The sequence below is a fragment of the Pygocentrus nattereri genome, chromosome 24, assembly GCF_015220715.1.
Source record: "Pygocentrus nattereri isolate fPygNat1 chromosome 24, fPygNat1.pri, whole genome shotgun sequence".
NCBI lineage: Eukaryota > Metazoa > Chordata > Actinopteri > Characiformes > Serrasalmidae > Pygocentrus > Pygocentrus nattereri.
The window spans coordinates 15621379-15627378 of record NC_051234.1 but is presented as its reverse complement, the minus strand read 5'-3'; positions in this window follow the sequence as shown (position 1 = coordinate 15627378).

The following is a 6000-nucleotide window of genomic DNA, read 5'->3' as shown; positions in this document are numbered from 1 at the left end:
GGTGCTGGCTTACTACTGGTACCTAGAATAAATAAAGCTACATCAGGGGGGAGAGCTTTCTCATACAAAGCCCCCCAGCTCTGGAATAATCTTCCTGCCAATGTTCGGGAATCAGACACAGCCCCAATCTTTAAGTCTAGGCTAAAAACTTATTTGTACAGTCAAGCATTTGGTGACTAGTCTTCCCTGTCAGGTCTAGACCTGCTGGAGTCTACACTGCTCTGTTTTACTGTAATCTGTGGTCAGCCACTCTTTACAGTACTAACTCAGTTTTTTTTCTTCTCCTTTCTCTGCCGAGCTGATCAGCTGCCCATCCTGTGCGCCTGATGCTGTTGTCTCTACTGCCTTGATTGGTGCCGCTGCTCACCAGCCTTCTGGACCGGTTTGACCACCACTGAGCTTCTTGCTGTACAGCGCTGTGCAGTCCTCACCCTCAGATCTCTCTCTTTCTTTTCCCACTTTACTATAATACTTCATACTAATAATGTTTGCTGTCCGGTGTCGACCATAGGAGGATGGGTTCCCCTTCTGAGTCTTGGTTCCTCTCAAGGTTTCTTCCTCTTTTAGGGAGTTTTTCCTTGCCACCGTCGCCGCTGGCTTGCTCATGGGGGCTCGGACCCGGATTTTCTTTCTTCTTTTCTCTTCTCTCTGTAAATACTGATTGTTCTGTAAAGCTGCTTTGTGACAACACCTGTTGTAAAAAGCGCTATATAAATAAATTTTGCTTGCTTGCTTGCTTACATACTTGTCCTTCAAAGTCCTACCAAGTTGCCCATGCCAATCATTCCACATCACTGACAGACGAGTGTCAAAAATCAAGCTCTGCATCAATGTTCTTTGTCCATCTTATAGTGTTGTGCTGAGCTTGCTGGATGATCATGTAGCAGAAACACTTAGTGAACCCAGTACATCTAGAAGGTTAAAAAACGTCATCCTCTATTGAGTCATAACCCAGTGGCAGAATACTTTAAATGGCCAATACGTTAAGCCAACCTTAACCAGTGGCTCTATGGGGCTGTGAACCTTTGGGCTGGATAGGTCTATGAAGTTAGGCAAGGCTGGTCCATGTCAGTGACTGGATGGGAGGCCATGCTGCCTTGCCAATAGTCCAAAGCTTTTCAAGCAAACATTTATTTTGATACTAATCTATGGATATAGGGAAAAGAAGTTTATACAGTGGGCCTTAGAAGAAGGCCTAAGACAGGTAACAGAAAGTTTGCATGTAATTGATTATATAATCTTCTAAAGATATTTAGAAGACCTGTATAGGCATTGAGCTTCAAACAATGTATACAAATCTGTTGGAACCCTTAGTCTGGTCTCATGTCTGAAACTAAGTAATGTGGGACTTTGTTAGGGCTTGTACTGAAGCTGCCTAACATTAGAAGTTGGAAACAGGTTATGAACCTAACCTTTACTTTGATATAAACATGAGTTTGAATTAAAATGAAGAACTTAAAGAAAATTCAGCCACAATTAAATCCTACTAGAGTGATAGGATACTTTAAATGGCCAACATTGGAAACCAGCCTCAACCATTGGGTCTATGGGGTTGGGAGCCTTTGGGCTGTATAGATCTATAAAGCTAAGTAAGGCTGGTCCAGGTCAGTGACTGGATGGGAGGCTATGCTGGCTTGTCAATAGTTCAAAGCTTTTCAACCAAACTTTTATTTTGAAACTAAATTATGGCTAGAATGAAACGAAGTTCACACTGTGGGACTACGCAGAAGGCCTAAGACAGTTAATAAGAAGTCAGCATGTACTTGATCAAACATTCTTCTGAATATCTTTAGAAGACCTGTATAGGCATCAAGCTTCAAACAATGTATACAAATCTATTGGAACCCTTAGTCTGGTCTCATGTCTTAAACTAAGCAATGTGGGACTTGGTCAAAGCTTGGACTGAAAACTTACTTACATTCAATGTTGCAGTCAGGTTTTGAACCTAACCTTTACTTTGATATAAAAAGAAGTTTGAATTTAAATGAAGAACTTTTAAAATAGTCAGCCTCTAGTAAGTCTGAATAGAGTGGTGGGATACTTTAAATGGCCAATACTGGAAGCTTGCCTCAACACATGGCACTATGGGGCTTGGAACCCTTGGGCTTGCCTGATCTATGAAGCTAAGCAAGGCTGCTCCAGGTCAGCAACTGGATGCAAGGCCATGCTGCCTTGTCAGTAGTTCAAAGATTTTCAACCAAATCTTTATTTTGAATCTAAGTTATAGATACAGTGAAAACATGTTCATCCTGTGGTTCTGAGCAGGAAGCCTTAGACAGCTAAAAGGAATTCTGTATGTACTTGATCATTTTACTGAATTACTTTACAAGACCTGTATAGGAATCCAGCTTCATCCAGTGTATCCAAACCTATAAGAACCCTTGGTCTGGTCTCATGTCAGAAACTAAGCAATGTAAGATTTGGTCAGGGCTTGTATTGAAACTAACTAACATTAGAAGTTGCAATCAGATTATGAACCTAACCTTTACTTTTAAATAGCATAAGTTTGAATTCAAAGTACGAACTTTAAAAAAGTCAGCCTATATTAAGTCCTCATAGAGTGGTGGGATATTTTAAATGGCCAGCACTGAAAGCCAGCCTCAACCTGCTGTGGGATTGGGAAACCTTGGACTGGATTCATCAATGAAGTTAAGCAAGTTTGGTCCAGGTCAGTGACTGGATTGGAGGTCCATGCTGCATTGCCAATAGTTCAAAGCTTTTCAACCAAACTTTTATTTTGAAACTAAACTATGGAAACAGTGAAAACAAGTTCATACTGTGGGGCTAAGCAGAAGGCCTAAGACAGTTAATATGAATTCTGTGTGTACTTGATCATACATTCTACTGAATTACCTTACAAGACCTGAACAGGCATCATACGGAGCCCCACTGGTGACATCCTGTATAAATAAAAATAATTCAATTCAATTCAACTTTATTGTCATTATACAATACAGGGTAGTACAGTATAACGAAACACTATCAGGCTACTGTTCCAGTGCAGTAATAAAAGATGCATAGTAAACAGTGCAAAGACAAAAGACAGTAAAAGACAGACAAAATGTGCATAGTCAGTAGGTACAGGTGTTGACAAGATGTGCATAGGCAAGTGTTATAAGTGTACTCGACGTATAGACAGTATGTGCGTAGTAAGATATTCAAGTGTATTAGGTATATAGACAGAAATATGCATGGTGAATTGCAGTACAGTACAGTAAATGCAGAAATACTATTGGTAAAAAAAAGAGATGTAAACAGTGATCTGTATATAAAGTGTGCAGTGCAGGTACAGAGGAGCAGCATAATGTTCTTGTGACCAGTGACCAGTTTGACAGCTCGGGGATGAAAACTGATCTTGAACCTGGTGGTTCTGGCTCGGCTGTTCCGGTACCTCTTTCCGGATGGCAGAGGATGGAACAAGGTGTGGCTGGGATGTGTGGGGTCCAAGGATATGTTGGTGGCTTTCCTCTCACATTGGTTGTCATATATGTCCTCTATGGGTGGGAGGACAGCTGCGGTGATGTGTTGAGCAGTTTTGACCATCCTCTGCAGGACCTTGCATTCAGCAGCAGTGGTGCTGCCGTACCAGACGGTGATGCAGCTGGTCAAGATGCTCTCCACTGTGGTTCTGTAGAAGTTGCAGAGGAGCTGTTGTGGCAGGTTGACTTTTTTTAACCTTCTGAGGAAGTGAAGGCATTGTTGGCTTTTCCTGATGATGTCGGATGTGTTGAGCAACCAGGTGAGATCCTCGGATATGTAGACACCAAGAAACTTGAAGCTGTTCACCCTTTCCACCATCGCCCCCTCGATGCTCAGTGGTGCATGCTCTCTACTTCCCCTCCTGAAGTCAACAATCAGTTCTTTGGTTTTGCTGACATTGAGGGAGAGGTTGTTGGCGGCACACCACTATATAATGCGTGGGAATTATTATTATTAATGCATGGGAACAAGACCTTAATGTGTGGCCCCGACTTAGTAAGGCTTGGGAATGAGATGATTAATTCATGGCCATGACTTAGTAAAGCGTGGGAACGAGATCGTGCCTTACTAATTCGTGCCCATGCATTAGGATTTCATTCCCATGCTTTACTAACTCATGGTCATGACTTAATCATCTCATTTCCACGCCTTACTAAGTTGTGGCCACACATTATTTTATTTTTTGTTACCAGCAAGGCTCCGTAGCATCGAGATTCAAACATGTACACAAATCTATTAGAACCCTTGGTCTGGTCTCATGTCTTAAACTAAGCAATATGGGACTTGGTCAAGGCTTTGACTGAAAACTATCTGACATTTGATGTTGCAATCAGGTTTTAAATCTCACCTTTACTTTCATGTTCTGTCCTGAATCTAACCTTTACGTGAATGTTCTGTCCTGAATCTAACCTTTACTTGAATGTTGCTATGGAGCATTTGAGCAAAATCATAGTTTATAAATGCTTAAACATTTTTAATGCAAAAAAAATCAATAATTTCCTGAACAATGAATATAAGAAAACATTTTAACACCACTGTTCTATTTTTTAGAGCTTTTCAACTCGAGTTATAGAAGTTGTCATGTAGGTCCATGACTTGAGCGCGAACATCCAATGAGCTGCTCTGCTCGCCAATCAATCATCATGCTCTAGCAGTAATGTCCGCCTCCTGCTGCTCAAATCCCGTTTGCTGTCGAAAAAAGGAAATGTATAGGTGAGTTTTCTTTGCTTTTTTAGTGAAATACATCCTTCTTCTTTCTAAAATTAAAGAAATGTTCTAGGCGAGTGATTAGACACTATTTTGACTTTTTGTTTGTAGCTGTTGGGCTCTGTTTACTTCCACTCACTCGCGAGTGCCTTTTGCTGTTCAGCAGTCCTGTTTTTAATATAACAGGAAGGAATAGGAAGTGGCCAGGCTCTTCATAAACCGGCTCTCTTTTAAGACAGTTAATAGCAAGTCTACATGTACTTGATTATATATTCTAATGAATATCTGTACATACAAGACTTGCGTAGGCCTCCAGCTTCATCCAGTGTGTACACAACTATGAGAACCCTTGGTCTGGTCTTATGTCAGAAACTAAGCAATACTTATAACAAATTGGAAGTGACTGAGAACGACAGTAACTCAGAGACAGAGCAGGTCAGTGGATGCTGAGGCACATAGTGTGCAGTGGTCACCAACTTTCTGCAGAGTCAATCGCTACAGACCTCCAAACTTCATGTGGCCTTCAGATTAACTCAAGAAAAGAGTGTAGAGAGCTTCATGAAATGAGTTTCCAAGGCCAAGCCTTACATCACCAAGTGCAGTGCACAGCATTGAGTGCAGTGATGTAAAGCGCCACTACTGGAGTCACGCTTCTCCTTTTGGCAATCCCATGGATGAGTCTGGGTTTGGCGGTTGCCAGGAGAATGGTATTTGTCTGACTGCATTGTGCCAAGTGTAAAGTTTGGTGGAGGGGGGATTATAGCGTGGGGTTGATTTTCAGGAGTTGGGTTTGGCTCCTTAGTTCCAGTGAAAGGATCTCTTAATGCTTCAGCAGACCAAGAGATTTTGGACAATTTCATGCTCCCAACTTTGAGGGAACAGTTTGGAGATGGCCCCTTCCTGTTCCAACATGACTGCACACCAGTGCGCAAAGTCCACAAAGACATGGATGAGTGAGTTTGGTGTGGAAGAACTTGATTGACCTGCACCTCAACCCAATATAACACGTTTGGGATGAATCAGAGTGGAGACTGTGAGCCAGGCCTGCTTGTTCAACATGAGTTTCTGGAAGAATGGTCAAAAATTGCCATAAACACAGTCCTAAACCTTGTGGAAAGCCTTCCCAGAAGAGTTGAAGCTGTTATAGCTGCAAAGCATGGGCCAACATCATATTAAACCCTATGGATTAAGAATGTTAAAACTTTGTCTTTTCTGGAATTCTGTGAAGCTGCTTTGCGACTACATCAGGTGTAAAAAAGTGCTATACAAATAAATTTGATTTGATTTGATTTAAGAATGGGATGTCACTCAAGG